This window comes from Epinephelus fuscoguttatus, linkage group LG17 (genome assembly GCF_011397635.1).
Source record: "Epinephelus fuscoguttatus linkage group LG17, E.fuscoguttatus.final_Chr_v1".
Taxonomy (NCBI): domain Eukaryota; kingdom Metazoa; phylum Chordata; class Actinopteri; order Perciformes; family Serranidae; genus Epinephelus; species Epinephelus fuscoguttatus.
The window spans coordinates 7,590,815-7,608,366 of NC_064768.1; the positions used below are offsets into that span (position 1 = coordinate 7,590,815).

The 17,552-nt window shown below is 41.8% G+C and overlaps 1 protein-coding gene across 1 annotated transcript in view; it reads left to right on the forward strand.

Annotated features, from left to right (window-relative positions):
• The window catches only part of LOC125904190 (zinc fingers and homeoboxes protein 2-like), a 188,886-nt gene that overhangs the window by 132,301 nt on the left and 39,033 nt on the right, over window positions 1-17,552 (forward strand). The gene's annotated exons all lie outside the window — the stretch shown is intronic.

A 17,552-nucleotide genomic window follows, 5' to 3' on the forward strand; every position in this document is an offset into this window, starting at 1 on the left:
GCAGTGGCCCCTCAGCAGAAAATAGCAGCATGACAAAATAATCAAAGTTATTCACTTCACCAGTCAGTGGTTTTAATGTTTTGGCTGATCGATGTATAACACCAGTTAAATCACAGAACTGGAGAATCTGTCGCTACAAATTTGGAAATGTTCTAAAACTTGTTACACGGGAAACATTCCTCAAATCTCAACTCTGACAGAAGTAAAAATGTACTGTATGAGGTGTGTTGCTGGGTAGACCCAAGTGCATGAGTTTAGAAAAAGTGTTTTTTCTTTTTATGTCTTATTTTTATTTAATCCAAATGACTTAAAATTTGTGGAGGGACAGATATCTGTATGTACACTTACCTGCCACTTTATTAGGTACACCTTGCTAGTACTGGGATGGACTCTCTTTTGCCCAGAACTGCCTTTATTCTTCATGGCATAGATTCAACAAGGAGCTAGAAACAATCCTCAGAGATTTTGGTCAGCTTCACATCCATGATGGGAATCACTCGTTCCACCACATCCCAAAGGTGCTCTATTGGACTGAGACCTGGTGACTGTGGAGGCCATTGGAGTACAGTGACCTCATTGTCATGTTGAAGAAACCAGTTTGAGATGATTTGAACTGTGTGACATGGTGCGTTATCCTGCTGGAAGTAGCCATCAGAAGATGGGTACACTGTGGTCATAAAGGGATGGACACAGTCAGCAACAATACTCAGGTAGGCTGTGGTGTTTAAACCATGCTCAGTTGGTACTAAGGGGCCCCAAGTGTGCCAAAAAAATATCCCCCACACCATTACACCACCACCTGCAGCCTGAACCGCTGATACAAGGCAGGATGGAGCCATGCTTTCATGTTGTTAACGCCAAATTCTGCCCCTACCATCTGAATGTGGCAGCAGAAATCCAGACTCATCAGACCAGGCAACATTTTCCCAATCCTCTGTTGTCCAGTTTTGGTGAGCCTGTGTGAACTGTAGCCTCAGTTTCCTGTTGTTAGCTGACAGGAGTGGCACCTGGTGTGGTCTTCTGCTGCTATAGCCCATCTGCTTCAGAGATGGTCTTCTGCATACCTTGGTTGTAACGAGTGGTTATTTGAGTTACTGCTGCCTTTCTATCATCTTGAACCAGTCTGGCCATTCTCCTCTGACCTCTGGCATCAACAAGGCATTTTCACCCAGAGAACTGCTGCTCACTGGATATTTTCTCTTTTTCGGACCATCCTCTGTAAACCCTAGAGGTGGTTGTGTGTGAAAATCCCATTAGATCAGCAGACCTGTCTAACCCATTTTGCACCAACAACCATGCCACGTTCAAAGACACTTAAATCGCTTTTCTTCTCCATTCTAATGCTCGGTTTGAACTTCAGCAGGTTGTCTTGACCATGTCTACATGCCTAAGTGCATTGAGTTGCTGCCACACGATTGGCTGATTAGCCATTTGTGTTAACAAGCAGTTGCACAGGTGTACCTAATAAAGTGGGTGGTGAGTCTATGAGTCCCTGCTGCGTATGTATGTATTTGTATAACGGTAAATAAGGAGAGAAGTATTATTAGAAGTATTAGAGAAGTATTATTATTATTACAGACGTATGTATGTATGGGGTCAATGTACTGAGTAATCGGTCCTTTCGAGTTATTATAAATTTATCATTATTAAACTTTATGTTATTTTTCAAATGTATGAGAGATGATAAAAGGATTGGTGGATATCTCAATAAAAGGAGAATTAAAAATGAGAAATCAAAACAAATATAAAGCAAATCCTCTCATAATAGAAGATGGAACCAGATCACTTTGGGGAAAAACAATCGCTCTGTTCTCAAAATAATTAATTTTCTGACAATCAGTTAATCGTTTCAGCTCTAATATAAAGTATTTGTGTTAATGTAAAAACACTTTTGCCTTTTGAGGCAAGATTGACAGAAAGTTATCTAATACAAAAGAATCAGTGGTCTTTCCATCATGCTCCGTTTTTATCTCTGTGAGCGTAGTTACTATCTTCCTCCTCCACACACAGTGAACATACAGAGCCATTTCAGTCATGTGAAGTCAGGACTGACGGAGGAAAAGTGGGTGAATGATAAGACATTAGCGATGGAGCGATGGAGGGATGAATAGATTGATTGATGTCATTCATATTCAGCTCTGCAGGCTTGACCTTGAGATACTCAGCGATACAAGAGTTTGGCTAACTCGACAGCCGTCGTCTGCGCGAGGCTGAGAGCAGCGCTCCAATTATCCAGCCAATCACCCGAGACCTAAAACTCTCTCTCAAGGTTCTCTGCCAATGAAAAGCCAGCTTTGTTCTCATCAGCACATCAAATTGCCTCACAAGATCCATCAGTCATTTAGCTCTGCTGCTCTATGCTGCCATTTAATGCTTCCAAGTTATCTAATGCTTAAAGCGCCATTTGGCCTTGGTCGATGGTTCCCAACGTGGGGCGACGGGACACACTGAGGGTCCTCAAACGGTCCACAGGAGGTCTTCTTTGGAATTAAATATTCCCTGCTTACTGTTGCTATTCTTTGATTGCTTGGTGTAGGAATGTTTGTCAGCATTTTTACTACAAATAAGAAAAATGCACCTAAAACTGAGGTTTGATAATATAAATGTAAATGTCTCTACCCTTGTCTATGCATCCTTTATGTTGGCATAGATTCATCCAATAGATAGTGCTAAAGGGTTGAGTCAAAATTTTCACACAAAAACAAACGAGGCGATGGTGGAGGAGGCTGTAATATTGTGCCTTTAAACGAAGGCAGCGGTGTGGATGGCAGTGGTCTGTGCAGCCATTATAGACATCCCAACATGTGGACAGAGAATTTTTTTCACTATATTAATGATTCATTCTGCTCCGCCATTATTTAAATTTCTTCATTGTCTCCTACAGTGTTATCTCGCTGGAATTGCACCACACTGCCTAAACAATCTCTTGGAGCACTGCTCCGTTATGTCGATTTTTGTAAGTTTTCAGGAAGCATGCACAAATATGGATGAAATTAACAGTCTGTCTCTGTATCGTACGTTAAGCATAAAAAGTCTACACAACTTCAATTGGCACCTTATGGACCAATTAATCAAGAGGAATGGAAGTTCTTCAAGATGAAAATAACTAAGCGGATAAGATTTCAGCAAAAATGAGAATCAGTTCGAATTGGGAGGGACCTTTGGTATCCCTGAAAAGTATTAGATTGGCCCAGTCTGACAGGCAGGCAGCTCTGTGCTGTCTGCAACTGTGAGGGCCAAGGAGCATACGATAACTACTGACATCAGAAACTGAAAATATAAACTCTATGACTACCAGCCGGTTTGGCCTGGAATGGATATGCTGTTGACTAGTCTTCCTGAACTTCCTGATGGCGCACTGGCCCCTGGTCTTTGATAGATGTCTGAGTGTTTCTGGATTTTTTTTTTTTTTTTTTGGTCACTATCAACAATGACAATAGATCGGTAGTATGGGATGACCAGTCACAGTTCATGCAGTCTCCACATGGTATCTCCTTCATCAGTGAGGTGCATGTCAGTTAGCTACAAAGGTTGCAAGTGTAGTCTCCATTGCTGTGCCATAACAATTAGTGTACAGCAATGAATGTAGCTTTAACAGAGTTGAAAATGTGAAGCTTGTCATACGGGTAGCAGCAGAGGAATGAAACATTTATCTTCTTCAGTGCCTAGTGTGCTCAGTATGTTCAATATCACGGGCCTTTAAATTTTTAGACATCTTCTTTGTCCTAAAGGTGGTCTTTGGGGGATGTTTCTCTGATAGAATATTATTGAGTTATCGAAGTTATGGGTGAAACTATCATGTTCACTTTTGTCAGTATCACCCAGACCTACTTAGAGCTCTGTTACGACAGATTATCTTTCAGGAGGGAGTGATTTTTCTACCAGCCTGTTTCTGTCTGTAATTTCAGTCCCATGTCAGTAATTCCTACAGACTGCAGTTACCAGTAAAAATCCAGGCCTCTTCCCCCTGTTGTAAAAGGGCCAGCTAAAATAACCTGAGGTAAAACTAGTCATGTTGTCCTTTCAGTAGGTTTCGCAGAACTCTTATATAACAGGAGTGAGATTTGGATCTCTATAAGCTTAAGAGAAAGCTGCTGGAAATAGCCTGGCACTCTCAGAAGAGCTGGGTCATACTACCAGCTGTGTTAATGATGCATTAGCACCACGAGGTGCCCACACAAAGGCATCCTTTGATCAATCATTTAGCATCCCCACACACACATTTATATTGAAACGCGGACACACACACATGGAGCTGGCAGTTTGTGCTGCATGATGACTGTGGGCCTTGGGGGGGGGGGTCACGGGAATGCTTTTAGTTTCCTAACGACACCATCTCATAACCTTCAGTTGTTTCTTCAGTCATTGCCTGCTTGTTGTTCTCGTTCAGTCATTTACATGTTACTGTCCTGTCACTTTACCCAGGAGGACGTGCAGTGTGAGCAGCAGGTAGGGACTAATGTCTTGCTCAAGGGACCATCATCACATCCCTTCATGGAGGCTCATCAGATGTGTCAGGGTTGAAATCTGTTGGTGACATGCTGGTCAGATCTGTGGGATTGTGACAGTACCACATTAAATACATTTCTCTTCTGCTTCATCGATTTATTGTGGCAAGCAAACGATTCGTAAAGCTACCTGTGATTCTTTGCCACGTGTTGAGTGTTAATGTGAAATCGGCCTGTCATGATAACTACTTTGTTGGACAATATATCGTCCCTGGAATATTTGCGATAAACGATATTACTTTCATTTCAAGACCATTTTATGCCACTGATATAATGATAATATAATAGCATAGAAATACAAGTACACCTGTTTAAAGAGCAATGAACTTTTAATTCGTAAGAATATTCAGATGTTGGAATATATGTAAAACAAAAAACATGTTTGTTTTTTTAAAAAAAAAAAAGTAACTAGGGCGGCATGGTGGTATGGTGGTTAGCACTGTCGCCTCACAGTAAGAGGGTTGCCGGTTCGATCCCGGGCGTGGGAGCCCTTCTGTGCGGAGTTTGCATGTTCTCCCCGTGTCAGCGTGGGTTCTCTCCGGGCACTCCGGCTTCCTCCCACAGTCCAAAGACATGCAGATTGGGGACTAGGTTAATTGATAACTCTAAATTGTCCATAGGTGTGAATGTGAGCTTGAATGGTTGTTTGTCTCTATGTGTCAGCCCTGCGATAGTCTGGCGACCTGTCCAGGGTGTACCCTGCCTCTCGCCCGCTGTCAGCTGGGATAGGCTCCAGCCCCCCCCAACCCTCAAGAGGATGAAGCGGTTAGAAGATGAATGAATGAATGAAAAAAAGTAACTAACATCTGTTAGTACAAGAAAGTTTACATAATACTACAGTACCTTTTTAGGAGTGACCCAAAAAAGACTTAATACAAAATTTGGCCAACAAACACAAAACCAAGTGACGCCTCTTGTAACTAATAGACAAGCTTAGTCAAGCTGCTTAGTGAAGCTGAGTTGTTGGAAGGTAAAACTACATTTGATGGATTTGTTGTGTGGTTGCCAGATATTGACAAGCTAACAACTATCAGGACTGTGCCTCACCCGCTCCAAAAGTGCAGCTGCAGGCTACCGGTAAGCCACACTGTATCGTCTTTAAGGTTGTTTTATTTTTCTTTGGATTCACGCAAGCAGGCAAGGTGAAGAGAAAAAAAATAGAATCACTGCGCCCAAGTCTCCTAATAGTCGAGCAAACCCTGCTGTTTATTCTGGCATCATGTTGGCTAAACTGTTAGTGACACTCTGATGTGAACAAATGCATCAATCAACAAAAACACCAGGTAATATATAGATCAGCAACATGATCGAGCTCATGTCCATGTATCCTATGATAAGTCGATAAATGTAATCATCGAGACAGGCATAATGTGAAAGCATTCACAGGCTTTTACTGTTACACAGGAAGTCTTTACAACCATGACTGTCACTTTTTATACGCACATTTGTTTGGATATGGGAAAAAATGGAAGAGCAACAGATGATTTAAAGTAGTTTGCCTTGTGGTCCAGCAGCAACCTGTCAGTTAACTGAGCTAATGAAAAAAATGGAGGGAGGACACTCGCTAACAATCTATTCTGCAGATATTCAGGATACTGACACATCTTTTGCGCTGACTTGGCTCCATACAGGTGGCATAGACTCTTTGTAGATGCATACCTTATGCCGTAGCCTGACATACACCACCATAGAAATGTAACTACACATCCTGGTGACGCGGACTTCCTGTTCATTGTAAGATGAAAACCATTTCCCTCAGTGGAAATGAATCTTTAATTTACTTTTATTTCACAGATGGCGTTTAAGCCGTGTTATAGCTGAATTAATCAAACTTTACTGCACTTCATGGGAACTCAACACAGTGGCACAGAAACCCAAGTAGAGTTTTGGAGGGGTAATTTTGAAAATCACAAGTATAAATGCTTACAACAGTGTTGCGTAGGCTACAGTGCAGGTCCTGCATAGAGCTGACGCACAACTAAATCAACCTTTAGATGACAAATTTACTAACAAATATGAGACTTTTTGCCGACTTTGTCATGTTCAGCTGCTTTACTCTACAATCACAACAAATCTGAGGACTCATCTGCTGGCTTGCCACCAAAGTGAGGCACCAGCAACAGGCAGAGCAGCTTCACTTGTAAAACCTGATGTTCATCACTCTCGTTCTCAGGAGCCAGAGACTCTTAAAAATGCAGATGCGATAGTCAGATTTATATGAAGGGCCTATTGACTTTGCTTCAGGAGAAAGTTTTCAGGATAGTCACAGAACTAGAGCCGTGATATGAAACTCGAAGTCGCACCTCCATCTTGAGACACATTGTTGGGATTCACTGGACCACAGATGGTCAGGCGTTTGTAAAGGCTTAAGTCCCAACAAATTGTGCCGTCATGTAAAACATAGCACTGGTGCCTAGATCACAACATTTTGGTATCCCTGTATGACACATAGTATTGTTATAGATTTCCAACAAATAGTATACCAGTAGATTCCCTACAACATAATGCAGATGTTCGACACCACACTAGAAAATATAAGACTTTACTGAAGCGCAAGATGCTCTGACCACCAACAGAGGGAGATGACGGGTGGTGAGGTGGGCCTTGCCTTATATGGGTGACACATTGTCAGCATCTTTTGTCCGGAGGGCATTTTGAAACATCACATGGCCAAAATTAGTTTTATTACATGATCAACAAAGCTAGGTAAAAAAAGTCTTACATCTCATTGAAAACAAAGTTTTAGCAGCTGGAGTAGAAAAAAAAACATGAAAGAGGAGGACGAGATTGTTAGCAGGTTGGTTTTGGCTTGTGAGCACGCACAGCTGAAGAGGTTTGGTGAAGAGATTAAAAACATGTAATTACATCAGTGAGGTCTCTTCCACTCTGATCCCTCTGCTCTGTATCTATATGCACAACACTAGTCGTCCAAACGCGGTTGATGCATTGTAACGTGCAATTTCATAAACGTAAGGCTCTAATCAAAATTTGACCGAGCGTAAAGGATGGTGTGTGAATGACCCCGCTTATAGGCTGATGTGTAGTTCAGCCTAACTTTATCGTAAACACTGAAGATTGATGTTTTGAGGTCATAGATTTTACTTTTTAGAGGGAAAGAAGATCACTGGTGTTGGATAGGTATGTTAATGGAAATGATACTTGGAGAGAAAAAGTGCATCCCTAAATTCTGTGAGCGTTTGGTTGCAGGATGAGTTATGAACCACCCTCATTCAGATCCCCTGGTGACCATGAGACGAGCACCGGTGGAATTTGATTTCAGAGGGTTCTTTTTTTCTGTGCCGAAAATGTTCGCCGTCTCCCTCCCCATGAGCCCTTGTCCCCTCCAGTTTGCCCTTGTTCCAGTAAAACGTCTTTAACCCCTCCTATTAGCACACTTGGCGCCTTCCGATCTTCCTTTCGTCCTCCCAATTTGTCATCTCATTTCCCAAGATATCTCCTCATTACCTTCTTTTTCGGCTGTGAGTTGTTTTATGGCTTCCTCGACACCCTTTTCTCTCCGGTATGCCCTTGTTCGCCTCAACATGCAAACTGAATTGCCTACAGTGCAGTCAGAGAGATGGATGGATACAGTTTGTGGTTAGACTGATGGGTCGCTTTGCCCTTGATGGAGGAGAAAATCTGATATGTTTTTCCTCATCAGTGTCTGTAAAACCTGCAGTGAACCCTGCTTCACCCGGGACAGTCCACTCCAGTTACTTTGGTGTCACTTTCAGTGCAGAGTTTTGGTGTCCCATTCTGGTGTGGATTTGGTTTTGGGAAGATTTAGAGGATGAAGGAAAAGGTCCTGAATGTCACATCTAGCAAAAATATCAGTGCTGCCTTTGAAAAAAGCATGCCAGCGGAAGGGACATAAAGGTTTGTTTGTTTCCCCATTTAGGATCTCACCTGCCTCTCAAAAGGAAAATTTGCCGCTTCTTGCAATTTGCAAATCACTGTTGTCACGGCTGCAGTTTTATTATTTTCTACATAATTACAGAGTGCTACCCTGCTCTCAACAATCCCCTGTACACAAATACTGTACAAGTAATTACAAGGATGCATGGAGGCGAGCTGAGCCCGACAAAATGGGACGCAGCCAAGCGGCATATGACTCCCCCCATCAGAATTTGGCCTGGAGTCCTCGAGGCCGATCCAGTGATGCAGCAAAACATGACACTGTTGTTTTTTCTTTTCTTCCTTTCTTCCTGGAGCTGGCAGCGGCCGTGTTTCTCCTCGCCGACATGAAGCGAAGCCGCCGTCGCAGCTTCGGCCTGCAGCTCCGTCTGCCTCTGCAATTCTTATTTTCCATCATCCAGCGTGTTTGCCGGATCTTCCTCTGTTCATTTGAAACTCTCTGTTTCAGTTTCCTCTCCGTCAGTTTACTTTCTGTCTCTCCTCCTACACTCCCTTGTCCTCTTCCCTTTACTGTTGATCCGCGGCACTTTCTTCTTCTTCTCTTCTTTGGCTCCTACACACTCATCTCCCTCCACCTCTTCCTATACATGCACTCTCTGCTCTCTTCTCTTCACCTCCTCCTACACTCGTTTCTTTTTCCTCTTGTTTTATCTCTCTTTTCCCATGTCACCTCCAGCAGCAGCTGGATCTCTGGCAGAGTATTTTTAAGGAAACCAACATGTTTAAAAGTAGAAAATATGAATGGAAATAGCATTATTTGTTAAGTTTGTGTCAATATCAAGGCTGTGAGCAACAGTGATGTTATTAACTATAAATAAGAGTCCAAGTTGACGTTTTTAAAGAGCAACTAAATTCCCAGTTTTGCTTGGATACACCCTCTTGACTCATTCAAAATCTACTGTGGATCAACTCCAAACAAGAATTGCGTATGTAACTGTGGTTCTGTGAGTCCTGGATCACCAACAGTAACACTCCACCATCTGTGGAGGAATGAAATAAAATTAATTCATCCATTCATTATCTAGAACTGCTTATCCTGCAAGGGATCCTATCCCAGCTGACACTGGGTGAGAGGCAGGGTACACCCTGGACAGGTCATCAGACAATCACAGGGCTGACACATAGAGGCAGACAACCATTCGCACTCATATTCACACCTACGGGCAAATTTAGAGTTGCCAATTAATATAATTTGCACACCTTTGGACCGTGAAAGAAAGCCAGAGAACCCGGAAGAGACACAGGGAGAACATAGAACACCCTGAACCCTTTTGCAGCAAGATTCTGGGTGAGGCGACAGTGTTAACCACTGCTTATATATGGTTATTTTACTTTTGTTTATTTATTTTGCTTTGAAAGGGGGGTTATTGGCTTATAATTTAGGAGCATAAAGTGCAATGCAAACTTTCAGATTTTTTGGTGTCCAGAACAGTGGTTCCCAACTGGTCCAACCACAGGGTCCAGATTTCTCTTTAGGGTGCTTTCAGACCTGGAGTTCACTTGCTTTGGTCTGAATCAGGGACTAATTTTGTTACAAAGTTGTATACTTGCCTGGAGTTGGTTTGTGTTCTCACAGTAGCATTTACAAGCAGACCAGATCAAATACCCTGTGCAAAAAAGCTGCTCTTGATTGGTCAGAATTTCCATGCAGGAAATGAGGCACGGCTCTAGCTAGAAAACAATGTTTTGATGCACTGGATGCACCGCATGTGCATATTAAGGCACTATGGGAGGAGGCACACATTAATAATCCTCCAGGACTGTAAGATGGTCCTGTTAAACCCAAACAATGCGTAATGCGACTGCAATTGGTTCAGATCGAGGTCATTAACATGTTCTCACCACAAACAAAAGGCACCAGAATTCATTTGTAACCGGACTGAGACCACCTCTTCAAAAAGGTCTCGGTCCGGTTGTTTTGGTGCTCACCCAAGTGTGATTGTTGTGTTCACACCTGCCCAAATGAACCACACTTAGTGGGCAAATGAACTTGAGTTTGATTGAACTGAACCAAACAGGGCAGGTGTGAAAGCACCCTAAGGTGACTTTGTTTTCTAGATGGAGGGGTTGATGAATAGCCTCACCTCGTGAGACATCTGCAAAGCTGCAGACCACTGTTTGTAACCAACAAACAGCAAAACTAACTGTTTTTTAACATCCCTGCCGTTTAGAGCAGCTTTTTGAACATGGCTGTTTCTTAGCTACCCATGACCATTTTCCACCGGTGACAGCGCCACAGAAAGTGGTTGGTTTTTTTTACAGAGACATCGCTGTGTTTCCTGCCAGGATTAGGGCTGGGCGATATGGCCTCAAAGAAAAATCTGATTCACGATTTAAATAGATTTTTTCCCCCTCCTAGTTAAAAAAATAAATATTTGCGGCCTGGTAGCACATACCTGGGGTCCAAAACTTTCAGCATGTGAATAAACCCCAGCTTTTCCACGGTAGCCTATATATGGGAACCATATCTCTTGCAATATATATGGCGACTGCATCTGTGATCGCTTTCCACCGGACCCCTTTCCTATCATACGGCAGTGTTTCCCCTACCATCATACTGGATCACAACAGAAGTCATTCAAGGTTACCTTTCCTATAGAACAGGTCTATACCTTGTCCTTTTATTAAACAAACTAAATACCCTTATGTTACAGGCTGAGCCCGATGTGTGTGGCTTGTGTGTGTGTGTGTGTGTGTGTGTGTGTGTGAAGCTGTGTATGTGTCTTGTTGATGTAGGAGGTATGAGACGTTAGTGCGCCGGGTGTGGTGTGTGACGTCAGAAGGATGCGCCACAGGAAGAAAGTGAGGCATGTGTTATGTTGTTTACATCGAGCAGCCACAGTCCACAGCCCACTCTGAACTACAGGAGCCCAGCATGGAGCGGCGGTGGCAGATTTTAAATAGAAACTCGATTTTCATTAAAACAAATTCGGCCTCATCTACAAATTCGAATTAATCGATAGAATCGATTTATCGCCCAGCCCTAGTTGGGATAATGGCACGGAAAGCGGGTGCTTTAAGCCAAAATATGATCATTTCCTAACCAAAGTGGGTTTTTTGCTGAGACCTAACCCCATGTTGACTACAGCACTGGAAAAACATGTAGTTTCAACTTTTTCAGGCTGCGGCAGTATCATGGTATTACAGCATACCAGGGTACTTGATGGTGACTTGATCCTGACGGTATGATTTTCAAAAGTGTCAAAAATACAGGCCCTCCCCTCACTATTAAACTCACTGTATGTAGTGTACAACAGCCTCCGGTCTCTGCTGATGGAACAGGCAGCTGAGCTAACAGACAAAGCGACTCCGAGTGGTGGTTGGTGGGGATAACATTACAGGACTGTAAACCAACCAGCCAGCAACAGCAGAGAGAGAGAGAACAGGAAAAACAGCATATTCTAACATTTAACTCAGAGTTGCGCTGTACAGTGATACCTTCATATACTGTATATCCCAGTGAAATTTCAGAAAAGGAAAAAAAGTAGATACCATTCAAGCCTAGTTTCAACATATCTGCTACATAATAACTTGCAAATATAATCATTTCAAATGTAAATGAGTTTGATTTAACCAAACCAAAAAGGGCAGGTGTGAAAGCACCCTTAGCACACAGTGTAATATATTCAGCACCATACTTGTGTTTGACCATGTTGTCAAGCTAATATATGCCAGTTCTGTGTTAAAGGGGCACTCCAGCAATCTTACACAAAGGTCTCTTTACTTGTCATGGTGAGTACGACAGCCTGTGACAACTGGTGGATGATGTCTTCTGTGTCTCTCCAGGAGTTTTGTCAAGTCTGAGAAAGTTACCCTGATCATGTCAGAGTGATGTCATCAGGGTAATTTTGGTTTACATTCACATTACAAGAAAATGTGGCACGATAACCAAATCAAAGCAAACAGAGCAATTTTTTACTGCTTTTACATGATGGAGATCTTTTTTATTCAGAGTAGTGTGGACACTTCATATGTGGTCCTTTATCTGATACACGATCACTGGTCAAGTCACGGCTGTGAAAACGGTCATATCTGAATCCATGTGTGCTTTCCCATACATTTATGGTTTTTCAGCATCATACCTCAGACGCAGATCTCTCACCATACAGTGCTGGGGAGGTCTGTTGAAACTACAGAAGGCTGCTGTAACCATACCACTGCTGCGATAGGTTGCCCCAGTCGCCAGCCAATAGAGCTCAACTGCCAGATGCTTTCTGACCAGTACAGCTGGCCTAGATGCCTTGACAGCATTGTCGCGAGGCGCCGACAGAGACATTGGAATGTGGCCCTGGATGTCCTTAAGTTTAGAGGAACTTTTCCACTATGCTACCTTCTACATCCCCACCACCCCTGACTCCTCTCAGGCACCCACACCTCTCTAAAGAACTATCAGTAATAACTGCTAATGGACCTGTAGCTCTGGCATTTGAGTTCCTTCGTGTTTTTCATCCTCATCTTCAACATATGAGGAACTGTCATCTAACCTCTGCAGCAAATCATCCGGGAGATGAAGCTCATACTGCTGTCTTTTTTATTTTTTCTCCAAATGCCGGTGTCTTGCTAATGAAGCCTTTTTTGTTGTTGTTGTTCCAGTGTGCATACATGTGACATCAGTGGTTGGTCGAGAGGCGTTTCAGGGCAGAGATCTGTGAATGTAGTCAAGATTTTGGAGCAGAGAAAATATATAACAGAAAGTCTCTTACAAAGTAGGGACATGGGGTTTGAAAGATGTTGCCCTTTACCAGGCAGGGCAGAATGAAGTTTTGGGTTGCATTATGGGAGATGTAGTGTTTATGAACCTAGGGACTACAAGGCTCGATATTTCTGCAGCTGCTGCACCGATAGAGTATTTCTTTAAATACAGAACTTTGCATAAATGTTGAAAAAGGAGTCAGGAAGTATCTAACTGAAAGTAATCAAGCCAAAGAATGTGGCCAAACAACAATGCCAGCTTTTCACACTTGACTTCTTTTTAAGCCTGGTGGTACTGACCAGAGGTCTTCACAGGCCCTCTCATTTCCTAGTACAGCGTGACCCAGGACTTGAGTTGGACCAGGTCCAAAATCATATTCAGGTCGGGTTGAATTGCCGCAGGTTTTTGTTTTAGAGACAGAAAGTGTGAGCTGGAAGTGCAAGAAAAGTGACATCTGATTCTGAGTCCAATTGGTGGAGCATCATGTTGCTGCTGCTGGGGTTGGTTTTCTCACTATATATTTCAAATACATGTTGGATCGGGTTTGATTGTTCTCATGTCTCTATCTGTCTTATGTCAGGTCAGGTTCGGGGAGGTTTTCAATGTCTGTTTTGAACTGTGTTCAAAATTTTGAACTTGTGAAGACAGATTTCAGTCTGTTCTGAAGAAGTACTTAGGTACAATAATCACATGATAACAATCATTTTCTATCAATCAAATAATTGATACATCATCTCCATCTCTTGTCTGTCACGTTATTGATATGCTTACCTGCTGAGGAGACCCATTAGCTGCAGTAAACAGCAATGTAAATGCATCAGATTTATAATAACATGGGCTGCACAGTGCAGCAACTCAAATAGGACTCTGGGTACCCTGAAACTATAAAATGTGTCTCCTGTGCAGGCGGTGAGAAGCTGATCAAGGCTGTGAGAGCATGAAATATGTCCAACATTAAGTGACACTGGGGACAAATAACAGCTTGCCCAATACTAATTAAGTGTTGAAATACTCTCAATTTTTCTGGCAAATGTGTTTTTCCCCCAAATGATTGGGACACCTTTTCAAAGCTCCAACTTCGCAGAGAGAAAATGCACCCAAACCTCATTTTATCAGATTATTTTTTTTCTGATATTTCTGTTAAAATTTTCTGTCAAATGTAAAAGCTTTCTTCCTCCTCGTCCTCTTCTTCTGCGTTTGATTCTTGTCCTCTTTTTTTCTGCTCATCTTCCCTCTGTGTTTTCTTTTTTCTGCCTCTTTAAACTCTCTGTTGTCCCTCTCTCCACCTCCCTCTTTATGTGTATCTGCTTTCTTTTCTCCTTCGTCTATTTCTTTTCACTGTCTTCTCTCTCTTTCTGTCTGCCAGGCCATGGCCTACTTAAAACGTCTTCTGCTTTGTGCCTGTTTCTCTTTCATCAGCTTGAAAGTTTTTAGATTCTCCCCTCTTTCTCTTTCCCTTTATCTCCGTGCTTCTTTGCCACTGTCTCTTTTTTTATATCTCTCTCCCTTTTACCTGCTTTTGTCCTCCTTTTATTTTTACCCTTTCTCCATCTCTTCCCATATTTATTCATACCTGTCTCTGTCTCTCTCTCCATCTGTTTCTACCTCGCTCCCTCACTTCCATTGTGTGGATGATAGCTGTCAGGAGATCTCATCACTGAGTCTCTCTTATTACATGATTACAGGGTAATTATCCTGTGAAGTTGTCTTTGCCCGAATCTGTGAAAGACGCTTAATGTCTTTTTAATGGGGTTTGGAGACTTTTTTTGTCTTTTGTAGTTGCTGTGGACTCTTCAATTTATTGCATTTACATGTGATTGGCCTGGAACAGCGTGTCCTGATTAAGTGGCACTTGGATTCGACGTAATTTTTGGGCGCGGCGTCTCGCTCCAAGTTGTCAGTCAGAGCGGCGTTATTTTTAACTTCTGGCCTTGGCTTTGTCAGCAGACGCTGTCATCTGCCAGCGTCTGATGAAGCTGGACCTGATGAAGCTCCTGTGATGTTCAGGAGAAGCGCCGACACAGAAACCTGGTATGGACTTTAGAGGGAAGGGGATGGGCGGGCAAGCAAAATGTCATGTTGCTTATCAAGACCCAAACCTCCCATCTTTAATGTGGAGTGGTTGTGTAACAAGCAAAACAGCTCCAGAGGATATATATGTGTTATTACAGACAATCTTTATCTCTATAACTCTGCAGTAGTCAGGGGTATTTATCAACTCTGGCTCCAGTCAGCAGTGATGTAAACATGACACTCAGGTGGATGCGCCTCTTCCATTGTGACACAACAACGCACCAGCACAAATACCACCCGTCTTTGTCCAAGCAGCGCTTGAACATCATTCTAAAATTAGTCAGCACCAAGTTTGAAAGAGAGACTGAATTATTAAGAGATATACAAAATCAAGTAGGATAGCATGGTGGTGGAGTGATTAGCATTGTCGCCTCACAGCAAGAGGCTTCCTGATTTGAACCCAGGGTGGGGGAGCCCTTCTGTGCAGAGTGTGCGAAGTGTGGGTTTTCTCTGGGTTCTCCAGCTTCCTCCCACAGTCCAAAGACATGCAGGTTAATTGGTGATTCTAAATTGCCCGTAGCTGTGAATGTGTCAGCCCTGTGATAGTCTGGCGACCTGCTCAGAGTATACCCCTGGGGTTTAGCCCAAATCTCTGTAGGGGGATTCTCCCCTGGGATTTTTTTTTTTTTTTTTGAACAACCTTAATTTTGATGCTTTTTATATGCAATCTGGCATCTTATTTACCTCATTTACTCTTAATAACAGTTTCTTGTTCTATATTGATTATTCATTTTGATGTTAAAGTATTAGTAGTTGTTATTAATTTGTGTTGAGTAAAAACAAAATACTTTGCCACTGATTTCATTAAAATTTAGAGAATTCTGGGTACTTGTACTACTTTATATTTCTACTCTTTTCTCTTCTTTCTCTTTTTTTACTCTTATACATTTATTTGTCTGCTTTAGTTGCACCGAGAACTTAGATTGTTAATACAAAATATGATCAACTTATAAAGGATGATGCATAATTACAGATTAAACTACCAAGCAGAATACAAAGCCGTTAAAATGAGCTCCACCTTTACCTGCTGCAACATAAATGCTTACTGCTGCGCTTTCTCTCTTGCACATGATCACACGAAATGCGCTGCTTGAATGATACAGAAGACCCAAAACCTAAAATATCATATTATTTTTGAGGGATATAATGTATGAACAAAATGACATATTATTAGATCCTGAGCTTTCTCCAATTTGAGGCCTATTCTTATACAGCCTAAGTAGATCAGATCTATTCATAAAACATTTGCGGCTGAGGCCTTAGATGCCCAGGCCTAACAACGCCACTGATGATAACATAGGATATGTATGGTGCATTACTTTCCATAGACAACATACGAACAGTAAATGAGAACAACCTGTGAATGTGACACACTGGTAAAAAAAAAAGATAGGCATATTCATCTACTGCAGAGCCATGTACACACGTCTACACTGCTTGCGATGTTAAAGGAATCTACCACCCATTTTAGCAGGTTTCCCCGCTTTTAAAAAAACCCCACATATATACACTAATTTTGGTGGGAAAACGATATAAGATACAGTTTTATATTTTAACCATTTGTAACCTTCTCAAATGAAAATAATATACAAACCTATCCATCCATTTTTTTCTGCTTATTAGGGCTGGGTTGTGGCAGCATTCATTATACTATTAAACTCTTATTATGAAGACTGGCAGATCACCAACAGGCTAAAATATTGGGCTAATATACAGTAATTTAAATGAATTAAAAGGGTATTTGTAACTCCCGTTAAATCTATTTTGTTGTTGTTGTTGTTTTTGTTTGTTTGTTTTTTTAATCTGATCAACAGTCCAAAAGCAAAATGTTTATTTGCCATTTAACAAAAGATTGATATTACACAGATCACCAGCAGGAAAACATCACCTTATTTGAGAAGCTGGAGTCAGTGGACATTTTTGCTTGACAAATGTTCAATGAAATTTTAATTGTTGCAGATCAAATTTATGTAGACTTACTGATTCATTTGAGATGAGGCAGATAAACTGATAACAATACTAATTATTAATTAATAACACCTAAAGGGTTTTTAGGACACTGTGTTGCTTTTTTAGTCATAAATATTTTATGTTGCAGAGAAAATAAGTTTCAGGTGTTTAAAGTTTATTGCTTCATATCCAGCTGACTGTCTTTGACGGAGCATTTGATCCAAAGCTCATAAAAGTACAACACACTGCATATATTTTCAGTACAAGTGACCCCGGTGAGAATGAAAATCTCTGTTGATGTTGCTGTGTTTTATCTTTGGTACTGTGCTGATCTCACATCTCTCAAATAAATAGAACCCAAAGTGTAGTTTGAATGTTTACAAAAGTGCAGATTATCTATTTTTTACCCATCT